The sequence below is a fragment of the Balaenoptera borealis genome, assembly GCF_965194805.1.
Source record: "Balaenoptera borealis genome assembly, chromosome: 17".
Lineage (NCBI taxonomy): Eukaryota > Metazoa > Chordata > Mammalia > Artiodactyla > Balaenopteridae > Balaenoptera > Balaenoptera borealis.
The window spans coordinates 22,384,774-22,409,923 of NC_138876.1; the positions used below are offsets into that span (position 1 = coordinate 22,384,774).

Below are 25,150 nucleotides of genomic sequence, written 5' to 3' on the forward strand. Positions count from 1 at the left end.
TGCCACATCTTCTTTATCCATTCATCTGTCGATGGACACTTAGGTTGCTTCCATGTCCTGGCTATTGTAAATAGAGCTGCAATGAACATTTTGGTACATGACTCTTTTTGAATTATGGTTTTCTCAGGGTATGTGCCCAGTCGTGGGATTGCTGGGTCGTATGGTAGTTCTATTTTTAGGTTTTTTTGTTTGTTTGTTTTTTTAAACAACAGCTCCTGTTTATTTTTTTATTTTTATTTTATTTTATTTAATTAATTTATTTATTTATTTATTTTATTTATTTATGGCTGTGTTGGGTCTTCGTTTCTGTGCGAGAGCTTTCTCTAGCTGCAGCAAGTGGGGGCCACTTTTCATCGCGGTGCATGGGCCTCTCACTATCGTAGCCTCTCTTGTTGCGGAGCAGAGGCTCCAGACACACAGGCTCAGCAATTTTGGCTCACGGGCCTAGTCACTCTGCGGCATGTGGGATCCTCCCAGACCAGGGCTCGAACCCATGTCCCCTGCATTGGCAGGCAGATTCTCAACCACTGTGCCACCAGGGAAGCCCTATTTTTAGTTTTTTAAGGAACCTCCATACTGTTCTCCATAGTGGCTGTATCAATTTACATTCCCACCAACATTGCAAGAGGGTTCCCTTTTCTCCACACCCTCTCCAGAATTTATTGTTTGTAGATTTTTTGATGATGGCCATTCTGACCGGGGTGAGATGATATCTCATTGTAGTTTTGATTTGCATTTCTCTAATGATTAATAATGTTGAGCATTCTTTCATGTGTTTGTTGGCAATCTGTATATCTTCTTTGGAGAAATGTCTATTTAGGTCTTCTGCCCATTTTTGGATTGGGTTGTTTGTTTTTTTGATATTGAGCTGCATGAGTTGCTTGTATGTTTTAGAGATTACTCCTTTGTCAGTTGCTTCATTTGCAAATATTTTCTCCCATTCTGAGGGTTGTCTTTTCGTCTTGTTTATGGTTTCCTTTGCTGTGCAAAAGGTGTTAAGTTTCATTAGGTCCCATTTGTTTATTTTTGTTTTTATTTCCATTTCTCTAGGATGTGGGTCAAAAAGGATCTTGCTGTGATTTATGTCATAGAGTGTTCTGCCTATGTTTTCCTCTAAGAGTTTGATGGTGTCTGGCCTTACATTTAGGTCTTTAATCCATTTTGAGTTTATTTTTGTGTATGGTGTCAGGGAGTGTTCTAATTTCATTCTTTTACATGTAGCTGTCCAGTTTTCGCAGCACCACTTATTGAAGAGGCTGTCTTTTCTCCACTGTATAATCTTGCCTCCTTTATCAAAGATAAGGTGACCATATGTGTGTAGGTTTATCTCTGGGCTTTCTATCCGGTTCCATTGATCTATATTTCTGTTTTTGTGCCAGTACCATACTGTCTTGATTACTGTAGCTTTATAGTATAGTCTGAAGTCAGGGAGCCTGATTCCTCCAGCTCTGTTTTTCTTTCTCAAGATTGCCTTGGCTATTCGGAGTCTTTTGTGTTTCCATACAAATTGTGAAATTTTTTGTTCTAGTTCTGTGAACAATGCCATTGGTAGTTTGATAGGGATTGCATTGAATCTGTAGGTTGCTTTAGGTAGTAGAGTCATTTTCACAATGTTGATTCTTCCAATCCAAGAACATCGTATATCTCTCCATCTGTTTGTATCATCTTTAATTTCTTTCATCAGTGTCTTCTAGTTTTCTGCATACAGGTCTTTTGTCTCTTTAGATAGGCTTATTCCTAGGTATTTTATTCTTTTGTTGCAATGGTAAATGGGAGTGTTTTCTTAATTTCACTTTCAGATTTTTCATCATTAGTGTATAGGAATGCAAGAGATTTCTGTGCATTAATTTTGTATCCTGCTACTTTACCAAATTCATTGATTAGCTCTAGTAGTTTTCTGGTAGCATCTTTAGGATACTCTATGTATAGTATCATGTCATCTGCAAACAGTGACAGTTTTACTTCTTCTTTTCCAATTTGGATTCCTTTTATTTCTTTTTCTTCTCTAATTGCTGTGGTTAAAACTTCCAAAACTATGTTGAATAATAGTGGTGAGAGTGGGCAACCTTGTCTTGTTCCTGATCTTAGTGAAAATGATTTCAGTTTTTCACCATTGAGGACAATGTTGGCTGTGGGTTTGTCATATATGGCCTGTATTATTTTGAGGAAAGTTCCCTCTATGCCTACTTTCTGGAGGGTTTTAATCATAAATGGGTGTTGAATTTTGTCGAAAGCTTTCTCTGCATCTATTGAGATGATCATATGGTTTTTCTCCTTCAGTTTGTTAATATGTTGTATCACATTGATTGATTTGCGTATATTGAAGAATCCTTGCCTTCCTGGGATAAACCCCACTTGATCATGGTGTATGATCCTTTTAATGTGCTGTTGGATTCTGTTTGCTAGTATTTTGTTGAGGATTTTTGCATCTATGTTCATCAGTGATATTGGCTTGTAGTTTTCTTTCTTTGTGACATCTTTGTCTGGTTTTGGTGTCAGAGTGATGGTGGCCTTGTAGAATGAGTTTGGAAGTGTTCCTCCCTCTGCCATATTTTGGAAGAGTTTGAGAAGGATAGGTGTTATCTCTTCTCTAAATGTTTGATAGAATTCGCCTGTGAAGCCATCTGGTCCTGGGCTTTTGTTTGTTGGAAGATTTTTAATCACAGTTTCAATTTCAGTGCTTGTGATTGGTCTGTTCATATTTTCTATTTCTTCCTGGTTCAGTCTCGGAAGTTGTGTATTTCTAAGAATATGTCCATTTCTTCCAGGTTGTCCATTTTATTGGCATATAGTTGCTTGTAGTAATCTCTCATGATCCTTTGTATTTCTGCAGTGTCAGTTGTTACTTCTCCTTTTTCATTTCTAATTCTATTGATTTGAGTCTTCTCCCTTTTTTTCTTGATAAGTCTGGCTAATGGTTTATCAATTTAGTTTATCTTCTCAAAGAACCACCTTTTAGTTTTATTGATCTTTGCTATCATTTCCTTCATTTCTTTTTCATTTATTTCTGATCTGATCTTTATGATTTCTTTCCTTCTGCTCACTTTGGGGTTTTTTTGTTCTTCCTTCTCTAATTGCTTTAGGTGTAAGGTTAGGTTGTTTATTTGAGATGTTTCTTCTTTCTTAAGGTAGGATTGTATTGCTATAAACTTCCCTCTTAGAACTGCTTTTGCTGCATCCCATAGGTTTTGGGTCATTGTGTTTTCATTATCATTTGTTTCTAGGTATTTTCTGATTTCCTCTTTGATTTCTTCAGTGATCTCTTGGTTATTAAGTAGTGTGTTGTTTAGCCTCCATGTGTTTGTATTTCTTACAGATTTTTTCTTGTAATTGATATCTAGTCTCATAGCACTGTGGTCCGAAAAGATACTTGATATGATTTCAATTTTCTTAAATTTACCAAGGCTTGATTTGTGACCCAAGATATGACCTATCCTGGAGAATGTTCCATGAGCCCTTGAGAAGAATGTGTATTTTGTTGTTTTTGGATGGAATGTCCTATAAATATCAATTAAGTCCGTCTTGTTTAATGTATCATTTAAAGCTTGTGTTTCCTTATTTCTTTTGATTTCAGATGATCTGTCCATTGGTGAAAGTGGGGTGTTAAAGTCCCCTGCTATGGTTGTGTTACTGTCGATTTCCCCTTTTATGGCTGTTAGTATTTTCCTTATGTATTGAGGTGCTCCTATGTTGGGTGCATAAATATTTACAATTGTTATATCTTCTTCTTGGATTGATCCCTTGATCATTATGTAGTGTCCTTCTTTGTCTCTTGCAATAGTGTTTGTTTTAAAGTCTATTTTGTCTGATATGAGAATTGCTACTCCAGCTTTCTTTTGATTTCCATTTGCATGGAATATCTTTTTCCATCTCCTCACTTTCAGTCTATATGTGTACCTAGGTCTGAATTGGGTCTCGTGTAGACAGCATATATATGGGTCTTGTTTTTGTATCCATTCAGCCAGTCTGTGTCTTTTGGTTGGAGCATTTAATCCATTTACATTTAACATAATTATCAATATGTATGTTCCTATTACCATTTTCTTAGTTGTTTTGGGTTTGTTACTGTAGGTCTTTTCCTTCTCTTGTGTTTCCTGCCTAGAGAAGTTCCTTTAGCATTTGTTGTAAAGCTGGTTTGGTGGTGCTGAATTCTTAGCTTTTGCTTGTCTATAAAGCTTTTAATTTCTGAATGAGATCCTTGCTGGGTAGAGTAATCTTGGTTATAGGTTTTTCTCCTTCATCACTTTAAATATGTCCTGCCACTCCCTTCTGCCTTGCAGGGTTTCTGCTGAAAGATCAGCTGTTAACCTTATGGGGATTCCCTTATGTGTTATTTGTTGTTTTCCCCTTGCTGCTTTTAATATTTGTTCTTTGTATTTAATTTTTGATAGTTTATTTAATATGTGTCTTGGCATGTTTCTCCTTGGTTTTATCCTGTATGGGACTCTGTGCTTCCTGGACTTGATTAACTATTTCCTTTCCCATATTAGGGAAGTTTTCCACTATAATCTCTTCAAATATTTTCTCAGTCCCTTTCTTTTTCTCTTCTTCTTCTGGGACCCCTATAATTCAAATGTTGGTGCATTTAATGTTGTCCCAGAGGTCTCTGAGACTGTCCTCAATTCTTTTCATTCTTTTTTCTTTATTCTGCGCTGCAGTAGTTATTTCCACTATTTTATCTTCCAGGTCACTTATCCGTTCTTCTGCCTCAGTTATTCTGCCATTGATCCCCTCTAGAGAATTTTTAATTTCATTTATTGTGTTGTTCATCGCTGTTTGTTTGCACTTTAGTTCTTCTAGGTCCTTGTTAAACGTTTCTTGTATTTTCTCCATTCTATTTGCAAGATTTTGGATCATCTTTACTATCATTATTCTGAATTCTTTTTCAGGTAGACTGCCTATTTCCTCTTCATTTGTTAGGTCTGGTGGGTTTTTGCTTTGCTCCTTCATCTGCTGTGTGTTTCTCTGTCTTCTTATTTTGCCTAACTTACTGTGTTTGGGGTCTCCTTTTCACAGGCTGCATATTCATAGTTTCCGTTGTTTTTGGTGTCTGTCCCCAGTGGCTAAGGTTGGTTCAATGGGTTGTGTAGGTTCTTGGTGGAGGGCACTAGTGCCTGTGAAACTATAAGCTCTTAAAGGGCAAGACCACCATTTTATTTTTGTGTTTTTCCTAACTCCTAGTTTAATTAAAGTCTATTCAATTCAATTCAGTTAATGTTGTTGAGTTGCATTTATTAGACATGATTTGTATTGTAATCCAGCTTCCCAGAAAAGAGACACCCAGATAGAGATTAGCATGAAGGAAGTTTATTAAGACATGTTCTTTGGACCAGCAGCTACAGGGGAGTAAAGACAGCACCCCTGGGCAGTGGGAGAGTTTGGGCTCTGATGCAGGCTCAATGGAGATCTCCAACTGACTCTACTGGAAATCTAAGCTGAAATAGCTCTTTAGAGTTGTCCCAGTTTGGGGCTGAGTCCAGTTTTATATGCCAGCATCAGCCAGTCACTGAATTCAGGCTGCCACAGAGAAGGGGGATGTGATCTTGAACGAGGATGTCCAGTTCAATTGAAGGCAACTCCCAGAGGAAAAGTCCTTAGTTCTAAAGGGGAGATCTGGCTATAGCACAGTGTCCACTCCCATTTAACAAAAAGTAGGGGCACCTCATTGGATAGTGTATTTAAACTGTCCTATGTAAATAAATACTATATTTTCTTAGTATGCTAAGAAAACAGGAGTCATAGCCAATAGGCTAATAGACTCCTGTTTAAAACTACTTGACAATTTGGGGCTTAAGTGTTTTGTGACTTTCAGTTTATTTACTTCGGTATAAATCAAATTTTATTGTAATTTTCTAACCCTACATTCAGGACTCAGTATAAAATTGGTTTCCTAAACGGTACAGATAAATGCCACATTTTCATCCTAACATGTATTTACATCCACAGCTATTCAGTTGTGTGGGTAGTTTAAGCCTCTGAGTTGGGAATTGGTTTCACTCCTTTTTATCTATTCAGAAATACTTCATATGAGCAAAAGCTAATGTCTAAATAGAATTTACTCAACAACATAAAAATATGTTATGCAAAAGTAGAGCCAGAAAGAGTAACCGTTAGCTTTTTAATAGGCTCCAATAAATGAAAATGAGGTAGGATTGACAGCATTTAAAGTGACAGTCCTAACTTTATGAATGCCAGGCAAATATTTTTTTGTGATACCACATAGTTTATTTAACTCTTTTCCATGTTTTATTTTTCTCCCTTTAAAATGGAGATTAAAAAGCTTAAAATAAAATCGTATGTGATGGGTAAGGTATGGATGCTTCAAAACTTCTCAGATTGGACTTGTCTTACAAATATGTTTGATAGCTTCCCTTTGAATATTCACATGTAGAAAGCAGCTCCATTACAAACACACAATTGTGTGCTTTGGGCCAGTTAGTTTGAGGGCAGTGAAATAAAAACACCAATATGATAAGCCTTTATAGTAGAGTTGCTTAGAGCTTTTTAGGAGAGACAGATGTTTGAGCACAGAGTTTACCAGTTGAGAGATACTATAGTAGATATAGATTCAGAGTACAGCAGGAGCACATTACAGGGAACAGAAAATTCTGTATGTGAGAGTGTTTAAAAATGGTGAAGTAATAAATTTTGCCACGTAACAAATAATTTCAAAATTTTAGTGGCCTACAACAGCAAACATTCATTTTCATGCTCATAGTTGTGCAAGTCAACTGTGGTTCAGCTAGTCTCGGCTTGCTATGTCTGGGCCAGGCTGGACTCCAAGCTTCCTGTCAGGATCAGGTCTGCCCCAAGTATCTTCATTTGTACACCTGGCTGAAGGGGAGTAATTACTGAGGTGTTCTCTTCTCACAGCAAATCACAGCCATGCAAGAGGACAATTGCACATGTATGTTTAAAGATGCTGCTCACGTCCCATCCACCCATTAACATTTCATTGACCAAAGGAAGTCTAATGGCCAAGCTCAACATTGATGGGCCAAGGAAAAATACCCCACCCACACTAGTGACAAGGACTGCAAAGTCACATGGGGAATCCAAGGATGTAAATTCTGTAACAGATATATGATTAAAGATTCTGGAGCAACAGTCCAATCCTTCATAAAATTTCAAAGGAGACTTGACATATTTGAGCTGGGTCTTGAAGGATGAATAGGAGTCTACTAATAAAACTCCAAACTGAATCCAACTCTAACATCCTACTCTGCTACTTTTCCTACAACTTTAAGTTATTTAGTTTGAAAAAATATGTAATTACTTTATTCTCTTTGAGTAACCACCCTCTACAACTATCTGAAACTTGTTTATACTCAATGTCATTGTCAGACTAACTTACCTAACTTTTGGCATTGCTCAAGTTCTAGATAAGCTTCACTCCTGTCTTCCAAACACTTTTGCTCACTGTCTGTGAAGCTTATGCTTGCCTTTGAGACTGCTATATAGTATGCCTAGGTGTGTAGCTTTCCAACTTTCCGTTTTATTTGCAAATCTTCAGAACCGCTAATGTGCTCGGTATCTGCCCTGATACTTTCTTGAAGAGCTGTGATTTTTTTTACATGATACTTCTGCCATTTTTCAATACTCATTATCTCTATAAATATGCTATCTTTTTTATTTTTATATTATAAGTAATTTCTTTGTTTTATGTATAATCCAAATATCTCTCCACCCTTCAATATAAATCATCTTAAATTGACTCTTCAAGAATCCTTTGAATTGACTTATAGCTAAAACTTTTGATTCTGTGTAGTCACTTTTTTCCTATATGCTCAGCTGTAAATAATACTAAATCTGAGGGGTAAAAATAATAAAATGAGATTGCTTCCCATTTTGTATGTTCCTTGAGTTCTCTCTTATTATTTATAGTCATATTTCAATTGCTGGGTTATTTGAAGGCAAATCAGCACTATTGCTGGTTCCACATCCAGTTCCTGCCTTTCTCTGAGGAAAAGAATCTTTATAAGAAAAGAGCAGTTACTGAAAAGAAACAACTCTTGGAAGTAAGGAGTTAACAGGAGTTGTAACAAAAAGCAGTGCTAAAAAGAGATGAGAGGCTGTGGACTTGAGATCAGCAACCAGAAGAGATCATTGAGATTCATGAATGTAAGAGAAACACTTGCGTTGCCAAGGAAAAATTAAAAATTGTTGTCAAGTTCAGACAAACTATTAATGCATATGTAATGTGGAAGCACAGACTCCTGGTAAGAACTAGCCTTAGGCAGTATTTCATTTTAAAACAGAGAATAGTTTATATTATGATTCTACAAATGCATGTTGTCTAAATATTTTTGTTAATTGCAGAATATTTCAAGATAGTAAGGATCATCAAGTGTTGAAAATGTAGTGATTCATTTGACATTGAAAAAAAGGAAGTATAAGCATTTTAAGTATAAAAATTAAGGCTGTTCTGGATTTGAACTACATTCACACCTTGGAAATCAGCAGAAATCAAGGTCCTTCAGCTCGTAGAGAGTAGGTAAAGAATTTTCCTGAATATTTTGAAGCACAACTGGAAGGAAAACAGAATTTCAGTTTTCTTTCTTCTTTACCAGTATTTCTATAGTGCCTTATGCAAAGCTTTTCATATAAAATTTCCAAAATATATTGAACAAATGGATATTTATTGAGTAGCTCTATGTTGAGCATTGGAGTGGATAAGGAGGAGAAAGAGTACACAAAGTTTTATTCATTCAACTAATATTTAGTAAGCAGTTACTATGTACTATTTTAAATGCTGGGATTCAGTATTATGAACCAGGCAGGAAAAGTCCTTGATCTCAAGGAGCTTACATTCTACTTGGGTGAGAGATAAACAGCAAGCAATAAAAATGCAAAACAAAAGCAACAAGCTAATGTTAGATCATCAGCATCTCGAGCTATAAAGGAAATAAAGAAGGTAAAGTGATGCTGAGAGAAGACAGGAATAGGGGAATCCCCCTTATACATGGATGGATCAGTGATCAAGGGACAACTTTCTGCAAAGGTGCCACTTGAGCTAAGACCTCGTAATGAGGAGACAGCTATTTGTGGAGCCACTGGGGACAGTGGTTCAGACAGAAGGAAGAGCAAGTTCAAACTCACTGTGACAGAAAGAAAGCTCTGTGGGTCTGAGGAACAAAAAGGAGGCTGGTATGACTGGAGGGTATAGAATGTGGTAAATGAGAGGGGGAGTCGGGGACCAGAATATTAGAGCCTTGTACCTGAGGCAAGCATTTTGCATTTTATTTTAAACACAATGGGAATCCATCAGGGGGATTTTAGGAGGAGGGGGTTATATAATTTAATTTACAATTTCAAAAGTCATTCTGACTGCCTTTTGGGGAAAGATTTGGAGGGGGAGTGTGGGGGATGGTTGAAAGCTACCAGTTGTTAGGAGTCTATTACCCATAACCAAGGCCAGAGATCACTATGGTTTGGACTGGGTTACAATGGAAATAGATTTTAGGCACATTTTAGAGATAACTGACAGGTCTTGCAGATGGATTGCATGTGGATGGGAGGAAAATTGAGTAATCCAGAAAATTTCTGCTGTCTGGAATTATAGGTCTGGTTGGATGAGGGGTCATTTTATGAGATGGGAGAGACTCCTGACTGAAAGAAACTGCTTTTTGTTGTAAAAAAAAAAAGCAAAGAAATAATGGTTAAAGAAAGTTTACAGTTTAGCTAGCAAAGAACACACACATATATACACATGATGCTAAAGGCAAGTTAAGAAGTAGCTAAATAAATTATAAGACACTGAAGGAATACAGAGGAAGCGCTTATTCATTCTGAGTGAATCCTTTCACATGTGTTTGACTGTGTGTCAGAATTTCTAACTTGAAATGATGTAAATACCAAAAGCACTTAATTGTTTCACATTGCGTGAAATCTGGATGTACATGTTTAGTCCAACCACTCAATAATATAAAAAAGGTCAGCTAGTACTTATTTTAGCTTTTCCCTCATGGTTTCAAAATAACTGAGGTAGCTCTAGCAACATATTCTCACATGACAGAACCTCAGCTGAAGAAAGGGGATGGGAGGAAAAAAGAAGCCCATTTCGTGTTGGCTTTTTCTTTTAATCAGGAAATTTTTTTCCTAGAAGCCCTCTAGCTGATACCTATTACATCTAATTGGACCATGTACTTGTCTTTGGATCAAAAACTGACAAAAGGAAACTAAATTGACAATATTGATTGAGATCAATCATAATTGAGCTTTTGAGTCTGGGGTCATAGCTGCCTAAAAGTAATAGGGATTCTTCAAGCAAAAAAAAAGGACTATTTGCCACACTGGATGTGATCAGAGACCCAAAGATTCAGTTTTTAGCTAGGCCTTCAGTGATAAAGGCAAAGTTGTTATATTTGCAAGCTTGCTATATTCCAGGCTAAGTTGAATGCCTGGCACAAGGTAGACAATCTATAAATACACATTATTAAATGAATAATTAATATATGTTTGTTGACTGGATCACCACTTATACATGAAAAATACAAGAGGTTTTATACAAGAGGTCGGAGTGGTAAGCTAACTTGTTCAAGCTAATTCAGTAATAAATGTTAGAGCAAGATGCAAACTCAAATGGCTTTTGTTCCAATGCCTGGACTCTGCTCATTGAGGTAGATTGATTTTCACTAAAGTCTAATGGTACAGTTGACTACACAACCCTAAAAGGACACTAAATCCAAGGTCTGAGAAAGGGGAGATTCTCAAGTAGAGTCAAGAAATCTTAGGAAACTAGCCACATAGTTTTTTATTTCCTTTAATTTAATTTTGAATTCTTTCATTTGCCTTTGGCAGAGCACGTCAACAGCCCACCTCTCAAACTACCAAAACTATAAAAATTTTGCCTCTTTCTTGATCTTTCACAACCTCTTAACATCCACACAACTGCCATGATGATCTCTATTTCCTTGGTTTCTCCCTATTTTTCAAGTTTATCTGTCCCATCATATCCTTATTTCCTTCTCCAGCCACACTAGAACTTGTGGTCAATTCTGTCACCTATTCTCTCACAGGCAGACATACCTCCCTCACTGACTGACCTTCTGGATCAATTACAAACCTGTGTCAAGCCAACTTCCTGTTTCATTTCTTCCTCTGACAGAGCCACTGAAAATGGTAGAGAGAATCCCATAAAACATTATTGCCCTGGTACACTAGAAATGGATGTTCCCCATCTCATGGCACCCTTCAGTCTCATTGAGCAATTCATTTGTTTGTACCCCATCACCAATGCTTCTGACTTCCTAGAGTAACTCTTCCAAATCTTTTTTTCCCCTCCTCAAGTCCCCTTCTTTAGGACTTTTACAAAACTGTTGTGTTTCTTCTTCTTGGCACATCGTAAAATTGTTCTTTGCCATCCTCTTGGTTTGGCATTGCCATGTTAGATACTGAGGTGTGACTTGGTCAATGAAATGTGTCACTATATGTGGAAGTTTTGAAAGCCAATTCACCATGTTCCCTTTCCCTCGTTTTGGTGATCAAGCATGTGTCAAGCTGGAGCCTTCATAAGCCTAGTCCCCAAAGGACTTTAATAAGCTCTATCCTCCCAGTGGTGTATGTTGTACATGAAGAAGAAAAGTTTTTGCTGTGTTAAGCCATAAAGAGTTGGGATTTGTTTGTTAACACTGCATAATTCAGCCTATCCTGACTGATGCAACCACTTTATAGAATTTCACGTAATCCTCCCCTTGAAATTTCTTTTTTGGGTTTTAGCATTCCATTATCTTCCCATCCTTAGGCTATAATTTTTTTATTCCTACTTTTCAGTCCTCATGATAGTTTCCCTCTTTTTCCACTCCACTGTCTTCTTTTTTCCTTCTGCACAATCGTGGATCAGCGCATTTACTGTCAATTCTTCAACTTCTATCTAAAACCTAATAACTCTAAAGTTTGTAACTCCAATAAAAACCTCTCCCCAAATATTCAGATCCACATGTCCAAACGCTATAGACAATTTTCACCTGGATATTTTCCTCAACTTCAATTTTTCTCTAATTGTTCTCACTAAAGAAATTCTTTCTTTTAAATTCCATCTCTTTGTAAATGTTCCTTCAATCTACGCATATCCTAAACCAGAAATCTGGAAATAATCATAGTTTTATTCCTCTAAGTCACTCCAAATAGCCTGTCATTATATAAATTCTACACCTGAAATAGTTTTTTTTTATCTTCTTCTTTGCCTGTTCTCCTTCTGGGACTGTACAATCCTAAGCCATGACAATTTCAATAGCCTTCTGAAGTCTTCCCCTCCCTCATCAAGAGCACACACTGCTGCCAGAGTTCTATTTATAAAATATTGGTTAGATCACATAACTCTCATATTTAAAAATGGCTCTGAAACTTTACTGTCAATAGCACAGAAACTATATTTCTAGCATAGCATAAGAAGACCATCAAAGACCATTCGTGTCTAAAATCACCTTTCTCGGGGGGTGGGGGTGGTGTGATGAATTGGGCGTTTGGGATTGACATGTATATATTGATGTGTATAAAATTGATGACTAATAAAAAAATAAAATAAAATCACCTTTCTGTAATCCTCTTGCACCTTCCAATAATATTTGTGTAGAAGTAGACATATATTTCTTGATACATTTGTTTATGACATTTCCTCATCTGGAATGACCTTTCCCTCTTCTTTTTGAATGATGACCACTAAAGTCTTTAGCAACTCTTCCTCTGACAAAATGAATCATTTCCCCTCTGTGTTTCAATGATGAACTATAGATAACATTTACTGAGCAATTGCTACCTGTATTAGTTTCCTAAGGCTATGCAATAAATTACCATAAACTTGATGGCTTAAAACAACAGAAGTTTATTCTCTCACACTTCTGGAGTCTAGGAATTTGAATTAGGTGTTAGCAGCGTCATACTTCCTCTAAAAGCTCTAGAGAAAAATCATTTCCTCCTTCCTTGTAGCTTTCGGTGGTTGCTGGCAGTCCTTGATGTTCCTAGGTTTACAGATGCATCACTTCAATCTCTGCCTCCGTTTTTCACATAGCCTTACTCCCTGTGTGCCTCCTCTGTGTCTCTGTATCCATGTCTCCCTCTCCTTTCTCTTATTGTAAAGACACCAGTCATTTAATTTAGGGCTGATGCTAATCCAGTATGACCTCATCTTAACTTGATTATATCTGCAAAGACCCTATTTCCAAATAAGGTCTCATCCACAGGTACCATGGGTTAGAACTTAAATATATATATATATATATGTGTTTTTTTCCGAAGGGGAGGGCACAGTTAAAACGCTACACAACCTTTTAGCATTGTGCTGAGCACTTAAAGGCATGAGGTTCAACCATACGAAATTGCCATTTTTGTAGATCAAAACAAGGTGATTCTTGACAATTTCATATGGTTCAATCCAATATTAACACATTGAGTGTTCATAAATCTCTATCAGGTGACACTACTATTATTCTCATATTAAGGGGAGGAGACAGAGGAGGTTCATTAACTTGCTCCAGGGCATATAATTAGTAAGTGATAGAGCCAGAATGAAACCTACTGAGCCGAACTCCAGCATCCACTCTCTTCACCATTATAATATGTCACTCCTCTGCCCACATTAAATCTTGTGTACAACTCTATTATATCATTTATCACATAGCTGACATGTCTATTCCCCTTCATTCTATTCTCTGAGCTGCTTTAGGAAGTTCTATTCACTATGTTTTCCCAACCCTAAATATAGTGCATGCCATTAGGTAGAAAACAAATGTTCCTTGAAAAAAAATAAATGAACACATGGTCTGGAAAATGTTTACTCCCCTAAAGAAAAAAGAGAAGATACTTGGGAATAATAAAATTTCTTACCCATCCCTGGCCATTACATGTTACTAAGGACAATATAGTCATGACTGAGAAGCTATTGGGAATTCAGTCATGGTCTCATATGACAGAGCTGCAGCCTCTCACCCTCATTCTAAAATCGCCCCATCTCATTCTCAGCTCCAGTTCTACCATTGCAAGTATTCCCCTCACTCTGCCTTACACTTAAATGACAGTTAAACCCAGATTAAGCCAAAATAAATTGATTCTTTTCTCCCACCTGGGCAGAATTACTGAGATTTAACTTCTGAAACTGTTTTTCTTTCCCTTTTTTTTCCAAATGTCAATATGTACGTTTTAAATTTCAAAGTAAATGGAAATGATTTTTCTAATTAAAGAAAAATTGATTAGAAGTATATTAATGTGTGATTATTTAATAAAAGGAGCAGTTCTGCCCTAGGGTGTAATAAGCTAGAACAGCATCACTCCCAACTTTACGATGAGTATAAGAGCCAGATTCACTTCAAATTCACAACTCTTTTTGATCCCATCAGAGAGCTGAGGTGGCAAGCAACTAGACCAACATCTGAGGAGAGACAAGCCCTTGCACATATTTATCTGGAATATATACCATCTAATATTTGATAAAGGCTAAAAGTGGGCTGACTGAACAGTGCGTTCAGAATTTGGTGGAGGCCATACCTTCTTCTAGGCTCCTCCATGACCTCATAGTGCGCTCACAGAAAATATCAAGAGATCTAAGAAAGTTTGCATTGTAGTGTAAAAGTAGGGGAAGACAACAGCAGTCATGCAGGAAAGGCAAAAAACTCCTTACTCTTCACTTATGAAATAAAAAGCTGATTCTTCAGGTAGAAGAGTAACAGGCAACCTCACCCTCGGGCACCGGTAAGAACTTATTACAGCTTGGAAAAGGGAACAGGGAAGACAACCTATGCTACAAAGAAGGAACTTTACCCAAATAAAAAACTAACTGTATAGGTTAATTTATAGGTACAGCGCAGAAAGATGAACAGATTCTGACAAATAAACCTAACTATATTAAAAACGAATTCATAGCCAGGCTCAAAAGGATAGGGAAGAATGGAGCTGACTGAAGTTACTTTGGAAAAGAGCATTTTGATTAGATAATATAAGGCTGAAGACCAAAAGGGCTGTCCGAAAATCCTGTATTCCTATATTATAGTTGGTAAATTTGTTTCTCACAGAGGCATGGGCTAGCAAGTCTGAAACTAGTTTATATGTTTACTAGGGTTTAACAAGTAGTAAATATATTGCTGATAATAAAAACAGATTACTCACTTTTGGAGAAAGAAGTTCACAACCTTGAGAGTCCCTGCGTGAAATTCGAAACTGGCCCCTCTATATGGAGGACAAGGAAAGACCGAAGAACAGGGCAGACCACTCCAGATTAGTAGGTGGCAAGTTTAATAAGCAAGGGAGCTTACATACAAGGCTTCTTCTTGATGGCCACAAGATAAGTGGATCTCCACGGCCACCCGAAGTTTGTGTAGAGAACTTAACAGGGTTCAGTCACATATACTCTCCAGATGGTCTCAACAGCACTTTACTCTCTCAAAGCTGCATCCTTGGACTGGCTCCTAGCGGGTGGAGCATACATTCCAAGGACAGGGAAGGGGGTAAGGAGCCTCCGATTGCCCAGGTACAGCTCAAGAGTCAACTGTCAATCACATCCTCTTGATGACCTCCTCCAAAAAGTTACATAAGGAAGGGATGAAGGCTAAAATGGTCTCTGTGTTTTTGGACTGGAATTGGAGGTAACAATATGGAGTCATGCATTTGTTTTAATAGTTTGGACTTAATAATAATAATAATGATCCTAACTCTACTGAGAGGGACTAGAAGTAATAATACCCCAGGAATAGTGAGCTATAACTAGCATCCAAATCTTGGTTTTTAAATAACATTTTTAAATAAAAGAAATCAGAGCTCCTTGGAGAACTGGTTGATTCCATATTGGGGGTAGGGAAAATAAGACAAGCGTGCCTGGAGCATCTTGTAGTGACGGAAAGTATGGCAGTGCAAAAAGAAAAGATGAAGGGAGGAAGGAAGAGAGGGAAGGGGAGGGGAGGGAATGAAAGAAAGAAAGAATAAAAGGATGGAAGCATGTCAAAAGGGTACAGAGGCCAACCTGATGGAGCTTCCAGTAGACAAAGAACAACTTTAGCAGAAATATTAATAATGGTGATATTTGTTTATAACAAAGAATAAAACAAAGTGTCCATACTGAAATAAATAAACAAACAAGAAGAGATTATGCTTTCTTACAGAAGAATGGGAATTAATGACAAGGAAAGAATGAGAGAAATAGAAAATCACTATTAAAACATCACAATAATAATTGCTGCAGGCAAGGTCCACTGATGAATGCTAAGAGTAGTGGGCTAAAATTTAAGCAGAAACAGAATATTTGCAGTCTCAAATTATCCACCCCCAAATATTGAGTAATTACCAAGGGAAAAATAGTAACTGTATAGTAGGGAATCCTGGCTGAAATCACCTTAACCAAATAATCAAGGTTAACATCACCAGTTATAGACATAAACATCATGTACCCCTGATCTGATGCCCTGAGCATAAGTATAATATAATCAAGATTATACCAACACAGGCCAACCCAAATTGAGGGCCATTCTACAAAATAACCGCCCAGTACTCATCAAATGTATCAAGATCGTGAAAGACAAGGCTAAAATTCTGTCACAGAATGGAAGCATATCAACCAAATGTAATGTGGAATCCTGGATTATGTTATAGAACAGAAGAAGAACATTAGTGGAGATACTAGTGAAATCAAAATAAATTCTGTAGTTAATATATTTGTACCAAGTTTCATTTATTAGTTTTTCCTAATGGCATAAAATCATATAAGATATTAGCACAAAGGGTACTGGAGTGAAGGATATATGGGAACTTTCCCTACTGTTTTGGCAACTTTCTGTAGGATTAAAATTATCTTATTATCTCCAAAATTTTTTTAAGTTAACATTCACTTGGAAAAACTAGATATGGATATGGACAGACAATTTATCAATCTGCAAAATAGATTCCTCTGGGCTACCAGCCACCTAAGGAATGGGTTCAGGGTAATAACCCAATCTAAAGTATGATCATTTAAAGTGTATAAGGAAAGAATTATAGACAACAAGGCAAAATGAACATTGAATCAGTGATCAAGAGCTTGTGAAATCACCATCCTTGAAGAATTTGAAGGACAAGCTACATAACCAGCTGTACTGACAGGCTGAGGCTTTGTTCTTTAGGACAGATAGGGCACTCTGCACCCTCTGTTTCTTCCACATAGAAGATTTTTTTATTTTTATTTTTTAAAATTAATTAATTAATTAATTAATTTATGGCTGCGTTGGGTCTTCGTTGCTGCACGCGGGCTTTCTCTAGTTGCGGCGAGCGGGGACTACTCTTCATTGTGGTGCGCGGGCTTCTATTGCGGTGGCTTCTCTTGTTGTGGAGCACAGGCTGTAGGCATGTGAGCTTCAGTAGTTGTGGCACACAGGCTCAGTAGTTGTGGCGCATGGGCTTAGTTGCTCCACGGCATGTGGGATCTTCCCAGACCAGGGATCGAACCCATGTCCCCTGCACTGGCAGGCGGATTCTTAACCACTGCACCATCAGGGAAGTCCCCACATAGAAGATTTAAGAAATAACTTCACACTGCTCTGTGTATTTGCATGTGGATTAATGGACATCCACAGAGTTCTACTAAAATATACCATTTAAGCAAATCCTAGACCTGGAAACATTTTAAGGAAGCACACATCAGAAAATTTGGGCTATGAATTGAATAAAATACACAGAGTTTTACATCTTTTTTCCTTATTCATTACATTTTAAGCTCAAGTGGTTTCCCATCTGGACCAAGAAATTGCATTGCTGAACTGTTAATATTCTTTCCCTTGGAAATTTTATTATAATTCATTTTGAAGAGGTGTATGGTCTGATGGACTAGAAAGTCCACTGATTTGACAGAGATAATGTGTAAAATAATCTTTATCTTTGTGGAAGTTACCAATGGCTCAGTCTTGATAGTCAGTGGTTTTCTGGTGAGATGATAAAATCTTTAAATCTTGATTTTTCCCAGGGTCATTTCATTTCGGATTATGCAGTCTGATTCACTGAAGGAAGCTGCACCAGGGAACAATATAATTTTGCAGCAGCTCTTTAACAAAGAGTCGGGGAGATATTCCGTTTCTGATTCAAGGGACAATTCCATAGACTAGCTTTCTTCTTTTTCCATCTCTCTCTCTCTCTCTGTTGGCCTCTTTTTCTCTGTTGATTTTCTTCTTGGAAGTTTTGCAGCTGAAACACAGGTGGGCGGGTGTGGAATTTTGGTTTCCTTTTCACGGTTTCTTCTACATTGCTTTAAATCTCCACTGTTTTGAACAGCCTGACTGATCCTTTTAGTATTGACGTCAGGAGAGGAGACAGAGAACTGGAAAATTATTAAAAATAGGTTTCATTGTCTACAGAACGATGTTGATCCTTGATTAATAACAATAAATACTTTATGTTTCTTGAACCACTGCATTTCTTATTATTTTCATTAGGTTTATAATGAAACCTATGGCTCACTGAACTTTTTATTTTTCATCCAGATAATTTGGTGTGATGTTGTCATTATATGCTGAAGGCAAGGGAAGAAATGCCAAAGATTGGTGGGTACAGAAAAGAAGTGAAGGGAAAGGAAGAAATGGGTACTGGTTACTTTTGAAATTTCTTACTATAAGGATACAGTTTGCGCTGAAGGAGGAATATTCATTTAACATACACATATTGATTACTTACTATGCAGGAGGCACAAAGAATGCTATGCTGACAATATAAAGTTCCAGACCTCTTGGAAAGTGCCAAGGTCGTATCTGTGGTCCTCTTCCTTGAGGGACTCTAGATAAGATATGATTTTTAAAACCTTGATATTCCATGGCATTTTGCACGATTCTTCTCATTTTAGAGAATACTGTTTTTGTGGCTCCCTCTGCCTTTATATCCCACATCCAGCCCAGACACACAAGTCAGCCCCCTCAGCAGTTTCTGCAATAGATTCACTCCTAAGAAGCTTTTTCGAAGTTTAATAGAATTTAGAGCAAATTTGGAGTCGTAAGAAACTGTTACATTTTGCAGTAAGTAGGTCATTCGCTTTTTCTCTTCACCCCTTTTTCCCTTTACTCTGCAGACCAGTGTATCTCTTCTGATTCTGAGCTTCAGGATTGCACAGCCAAACATATGAAGGTGCTTAGCTTAATAAGGGCCCTCCACTGAAAAGCATCATCCTTAGAAGGCAGTTGGAAAAACAAAAAGCATAATGATAATAATAAGTAAAATAACAACAACAACAGTAATGACCATCCTGTTATACGTATTTTCATGCTTCCCACAGCTCCCACTCCATCTACATTATACTGCTTCCCACCTTCAATACTGCCTTTTCATAGTGAATTTCAATCACTTGCAGAAGTATTACATGGAAAATAATTAATTATTTATTATTAATGAATTAATATTAACTCAAAGAGAAAATATATAAATTATTTTACAGTCTATATTCACAGAAAGATTGTTCACATCCTGAAATAAATCAATCTCTCTCAATAGTTTAATAAAGAAATGATCTAGTCGCTTGAGTAGAATACAAAGTAAGTTTTTGTTCATATTTGGATTTCTAACATGTTCACATTCAGTCCTTTACTCTCCATTTCTATCAAGTATAAGTCTTTTGATTTTAAACAGCAGGAACAAAAAAGAAATGAGAACAATAGAGCTTTTACATCTTTTAGGTGACATGTTGCATAAACCTTAAATTTGATTAAAATTTTTGTGAGTTTCTAGTGTAGTTATTTGAGTCATTCTAATGAAATAAGACTTGAAGTTCAGAAAAGTAAAATCATAGTGTATTAGAAAAAGTGTCACTTAGAAAATTTATGTTTAATATATAAATTCAACCAGCTGCCCCAGACATCATGATTTAACATAATGACTGTAGGTTAGACATGAACCACACCTACATAATTTTCCAAGTGATTTGTCTGCATTGGTTCCAATTTGATTTCTTTAAGGATTTATTAGGCTTGTTTTAAAAGTATTTAGATGTTTAATATAGATGAACAAACCCTAGGGAAGGAGTAAGCAAAATATCAGTTTATACATTCAGAACACAAGTTAATAATAGCTAAAATTATTATGCGATCATAAAACTATGGTAAGAAAGGCGGGAAGGACAAAGTGAAAGGCCAATTGCTTTTCTATTATATGTCACAGTGGAGAATGTTACAAGTATAATTGAAACCGTGTTAAAGAATGGAGGAAAGATGGTAATAAAAACTGAATAGCCAGAGAAGAATCAGTTTTTCAGACGTTTCAAATACTTGATTGCTAAAAGAAATTTTAACAGAGACAGGAAGTTGCCTTTATATATCCTAGTATGGATATCATTTGGAGCGCTAGAATATTTTGTAATATATTCAGCTGGAGACCATCACCAAAAATAAAGGAACTACTTTAAGAAAGACTACCATTGGGAAATATCAGTTTTACCTTTAGAATTTATAATATTTAGACTAATTTCCCTGAAGTACAGGAGAACATTGTTTCAACAAATGCAATGTATGAAGAAAATAATGCTTCATTTTTTTTCTCGTCCTTAGCCAAATTGTTTTTAGCCAAGTAGTTACTTTTACTATATCCATGGAACCTATACTAAACTAGCCTTCATTAAGTATTAAATAAAAAGGAAATTTTTTTTCAATGAAGCTGTGGATTCAATCTAACTACATATACTCAAATATTACCACTGATTTACACATCTAGGCTTTCAAATGGGTAATATGTATCCAAGGGAGAAGACTGTTGGCTCTTATCAACATAGGTCTAGTTGCTAAGGGAAATAGATGATTTTTATATATAATCTTAAGTATAAAATTTGAGGATCCTCCAACGAAGTCGTACCTCTGTGACTGAAAAAGGCAAAATCTTCATGAAAATATAAGGAACCTGAGGCTGTCGTAAAGCATGAAAAAGAAGCATGAAACCTCTGCTCACACAGGTTACATATACTTTTAAAAATTCACTTCTATCTAATAATAATTTACTGATATTTTGCATATACATTAGCACTAAAGCTAAATGTTGAGCATGTACACTTTGTAGAGTCTTTGAGACTTGGATTTGTACTCTGGCTTTAGCATTTACCAGATGTAAGACCTTGGGCAAAGACACTTACAGCTCTGAGACTCAGTTTTACCATCTGTAAAGTGGGCTATGAATGCTTTTTCATCAAATTTATTCTGAATATTAAGTGAGCTAAGGTTTACAAACTTATCTTACATGGCTGACATATCATGAGTGCTCATTCTTTTTAAAAAATGGTGGTTTTTTTAGAAACATTTTAGAAGAGTCTCATTTTCACACATCCACTCCAACTCCCAAGAAACAGCAGAAGGGAAAAGCCTGAAGACATTCTGAAGAACATAAGTACTATTCATCTTCTCCATTCAACCCTAATCCTCAGCAAGACTTTTCCACCAGAGCACTATTTGATTTTCTCCACGTTTAGTATTGAAAGACATTTATGAGGATAGTTGATGGTTCCTATTTGAGTTCTGGCACCATTTTCCAGTAGAATTCTCACTTTATCTGCATATCAATATTGAGTTGTCTTAACGTGAAGCCTCTGTCACCAAAATTTTGGTTTAAAAAACATTTGGGGAAGGGTCAGAATATAAGCAGCAACAAAAACACATTTTTGGAGAGGAGGATATGTCTGTCATTGTCCATTTGCCCTTCCTTTGTCTTTTCCTCCATCACAGGATCTGATCTCAAAAAACTGTATTTCCCGGGCTCCATTGCCAACTGGCTTAAGGTTGGGTTTTGTCAAGAGAAATCACTGATGGGAGACAGGAGGGTTGGAGGATGGGAGAAAAGGGGATATTGTCACCCTTTCTCTTCTTTAGGCAGCATCTCTAGCTATTGTTATTTGTCCTCTGAGGTCCCAGCATGGACCAGGCAGCCTGACTTCTGGCTTCGGTTATACCGTTTCCTCCCTGGAATCCTCTCATCCTATCACAGCTGCTTCTTCCTCCTTGTGCTAATCTTGGAATTGCCTCATTGGACCACGTTTGTAAGCTCTTCCAGCACTGTTATAAGTTCCACATCCACATATCGGCTTCCTTCTAATCAACCACATGATGGAATTCTGATTTCTTGAATAGGTCCTGAAATTCAGGAGAATGGAGTTTCCCATACAGGGGCTAAAAATAAATTATGAAAGAACAAGATTTTAATGCCATCCATCATAAAGACCTGTTTTATAATACCTGATGCCTTCGTATCATTTACCACTAAGAAACGATCACTCTTCCAACATTCTCCAAACATGGAATTCAGTGTCTGGAGCAGAGGCCCTCCTCCTCTTTCCAGGAATTTGATGTAGGTCTCTTTCCATGACTAAATTGTGTTCCTTTAAAACAGTTTTGGACTTATGTGGCATAGCTGATTATGATAATATTTTTGATTTGGAAATTATCTGAGGTTTAGTGTTTCATTTCTGGTTTTGTTTTAATTAAATAAGTTTTTCATTTTAGCCATTTTTTTTAACCTGAGAAATAGAATATCAGTTATTGTATAGTTTGCAAATAGTTTTAATGATTCTAAACATAACTTTAATTATGTACATTCTAAGAGCCTTCAATGTAGCCGTAAAGATTAGCTTTATCAAATACTTTAAATGAACAACCGTCTCCCACTCCACCAGTACTCCCCTCTCGCAAGAAAAAATTCTTTTTAGTACTATGTGAGTCACAACTTGGCTTAGTTCTCGAAGGACTTAATTTTACTGAACATACTTTTGTAACTTGAGGCTCTCAATTCTTAAATTTATTGAAACTCATATTGAGTCTGCTAAAGAACGTGCCTAGTTACCAGTCACTGGCTAGTGTCTCTGAAGACAAACTTCCTGAGCTTCACGTCCACAAACCTTGCTATTTTCATGTGCTGTCTCCAGCCCTCTGATATAGGGTTCCAGTATATTACTTGCAAAACATCTATTAGAACTCTAGTTTTCAGTTTTTGAGCATCTTGTTAAAGCCTGTACATTTTCAATTCTTTATGACATGATTACATGAAAACATAATCTTTCTTATCAGAAGTCATAAAACCATATGAAGAATCAAATCCCACTATTTAAGATAAAAGAAAGGTTTATTTTGTATCACTCAGTTGCTAGTGGTCTCGCGGCTATCATGAAACTCTTAAACATCACTCAGTAGAGAGAATTCCTTTTCATATGCATTTAAGGTCTTGGGATTTCCTTCCCATTAAATCTCTGTCTTATCCCTTTCTTCTCAAAACCACAGTTCCCCTTTATGCCCCATTCCTGCCTTACTTCTCACCTTATCCTGTTAGTCCAGGCTAGGTCACCCATGCCTCCCACTTCTGCAGTAGACATCTCATAATACTCTTTCTTATGACTACCGGTCCAAGTGATGGACACCGTTCCTGGCTACTTTCCAATCTCATTTTTCTGCTTTATCCTAATTGTTTTAGGTGAAGTGCTTCATAATATCCTTTTATGTTAAAAAAAAAAAAAAGAAAGATTACTTTTATTTGAAATGTCGATGAATCTTATTTGGTCTAAGTAGAGACTTAAGTGACCAATTCTGTGGCACATAGTAAGCACTTAATAAATGTTAGCCATTATTTTTATTATTATTATTTCCACATGTCCTTTGCCTTCCTCTAAAATTCCTAAGCGAAGGGAAGAAAAAGAAAAGGCTTCAAGGGGAAACAAAGATGGCTTTGGCCTCCTGTTAAAAGTGAATAGAAGGATCTTCCATGATTCTCAAAAAGAAGATGTAGTGGTAAAATTAGGAAGAAATCAAGACAGTTTTTGTGGTTCACTGCTAGTGAAGACACTTTAGGCAAGAACTTTTGAAATTTGAAACTTTGTAACTTTTGTTTTATTTAATCTCATTTTTACTTTTTTAGTTCCTCCTTGTTGCTAGCAGTTAAAACCAAAACAGTAGCATATTTTTTTCAGAAACGAGATAGGAGGAGAATATAAAACTGAGCGCTGATCTTTTTAGCCATGTGACCTTGAACAAGTTTCTTAACCTTTCTGAGACTCAATTCCTCTTTGTTAAAATGGAGACAATGCAATCTATTTCTCAGACTAGTTGAGATTAAATGAGATAACATTTAATGCTCGTAGCATGATATTAAATGTCTTCTTATTCCCCACCATGGCCTCTTCTCCCCCCAAAATCATTTTAATGCTATTTTCCTTTATGGTAACTCAAGAGGAGAAAACCCAAAATGGTGTCAAATGATGTAATTATTGCCCTCATCAGATTAATAAAAAGTTAAATGATTAAATATTTGCTTATGTTTATTCTTCATTTGTACAAACTAAAAAGATCATTACATTGGCCATTTGGTGTTGCCTAGACAAAGCAAACAGTTAGTAGCATGGTCTTATGGCACTTGTCATGTTCGACAGAATCTAGGTAACCTTCTTAAGAAGCAGCTAAGGTTCACGGTTACGGAATGAAATTGTCAACAGTAGCAGCAGTGAATGTCACAGGGCTAAGTCACCTACTGGGCCTGGGGGCATTGTGACCTGGCATTCTGAGGATGTGGAGAGTAGTGTCAGGCTACATGCATCTCAAGCTCGTTTCCAAGGCGTCTGTTGATAGACCTCAACAAGCTCTTTAGATCGTATAGTGCCATAAAGGGAGAACAATTGTGGGATTTAACTAATCTGGTATTTTCAGTTAAATTTTTTTGAACAGTAAAAAACATTGCCTCCCCTGCCTCTTAAAAAAATAACTAGTGTCATTCCTGTACTGCTATATTGGCATTGAAATTCTTGATCCATTCAGCAAGGAAGCAAAAATGAGTTCAGCTCGTAGAACATACCAGGCCAGTCAGTGCTGGGAATCCAAAGAGAGCAACAGCCCGACTCTTGCTCAGACAAGTGTTGGAGATTAAGTGAAAATTGAATTTGCTGGAATCAGGCTGCCAGTGTTCATATTCTGCCTTGCTTACTAAATACTAATGTGACCTTGGGAAAAGTACTGGGCCTCTCATGCTCCATTTGCGTAATGGGGGTACTAACGAGCACCTACCACTTGTGAGTTGTTAGGAGAATCAAATTAATCCATACATGTGAAACTGGTGATTTTGTTTCACAATGGTTAAAAAGAAATAGAATTCATGTACTATATAACAGAAGCTTTTCATTAATGGATGCGTAGTTTCCTGTTTAAATGTAAGTATTAGGAAAGAAGGAAGGAAGAAAGAAAGAAAGTCGATTTAAAGAAAA

At 36.7% G+C, this 25,150-nt stretch overlaps 1 long non-coding RNA gene across 1 annotated transcript in view; it reads right to left on the bottom strand.

The window, feature by feature from the left end:
* Positions 1-25,150, bottom strand: part of LOC309615230 — a 68,177-nt gene that overhangs the window by 19,896 nt on the left and 23,131 nt on the right. The gene's annotated exons all lie outside the window — the stretch shown is intronic.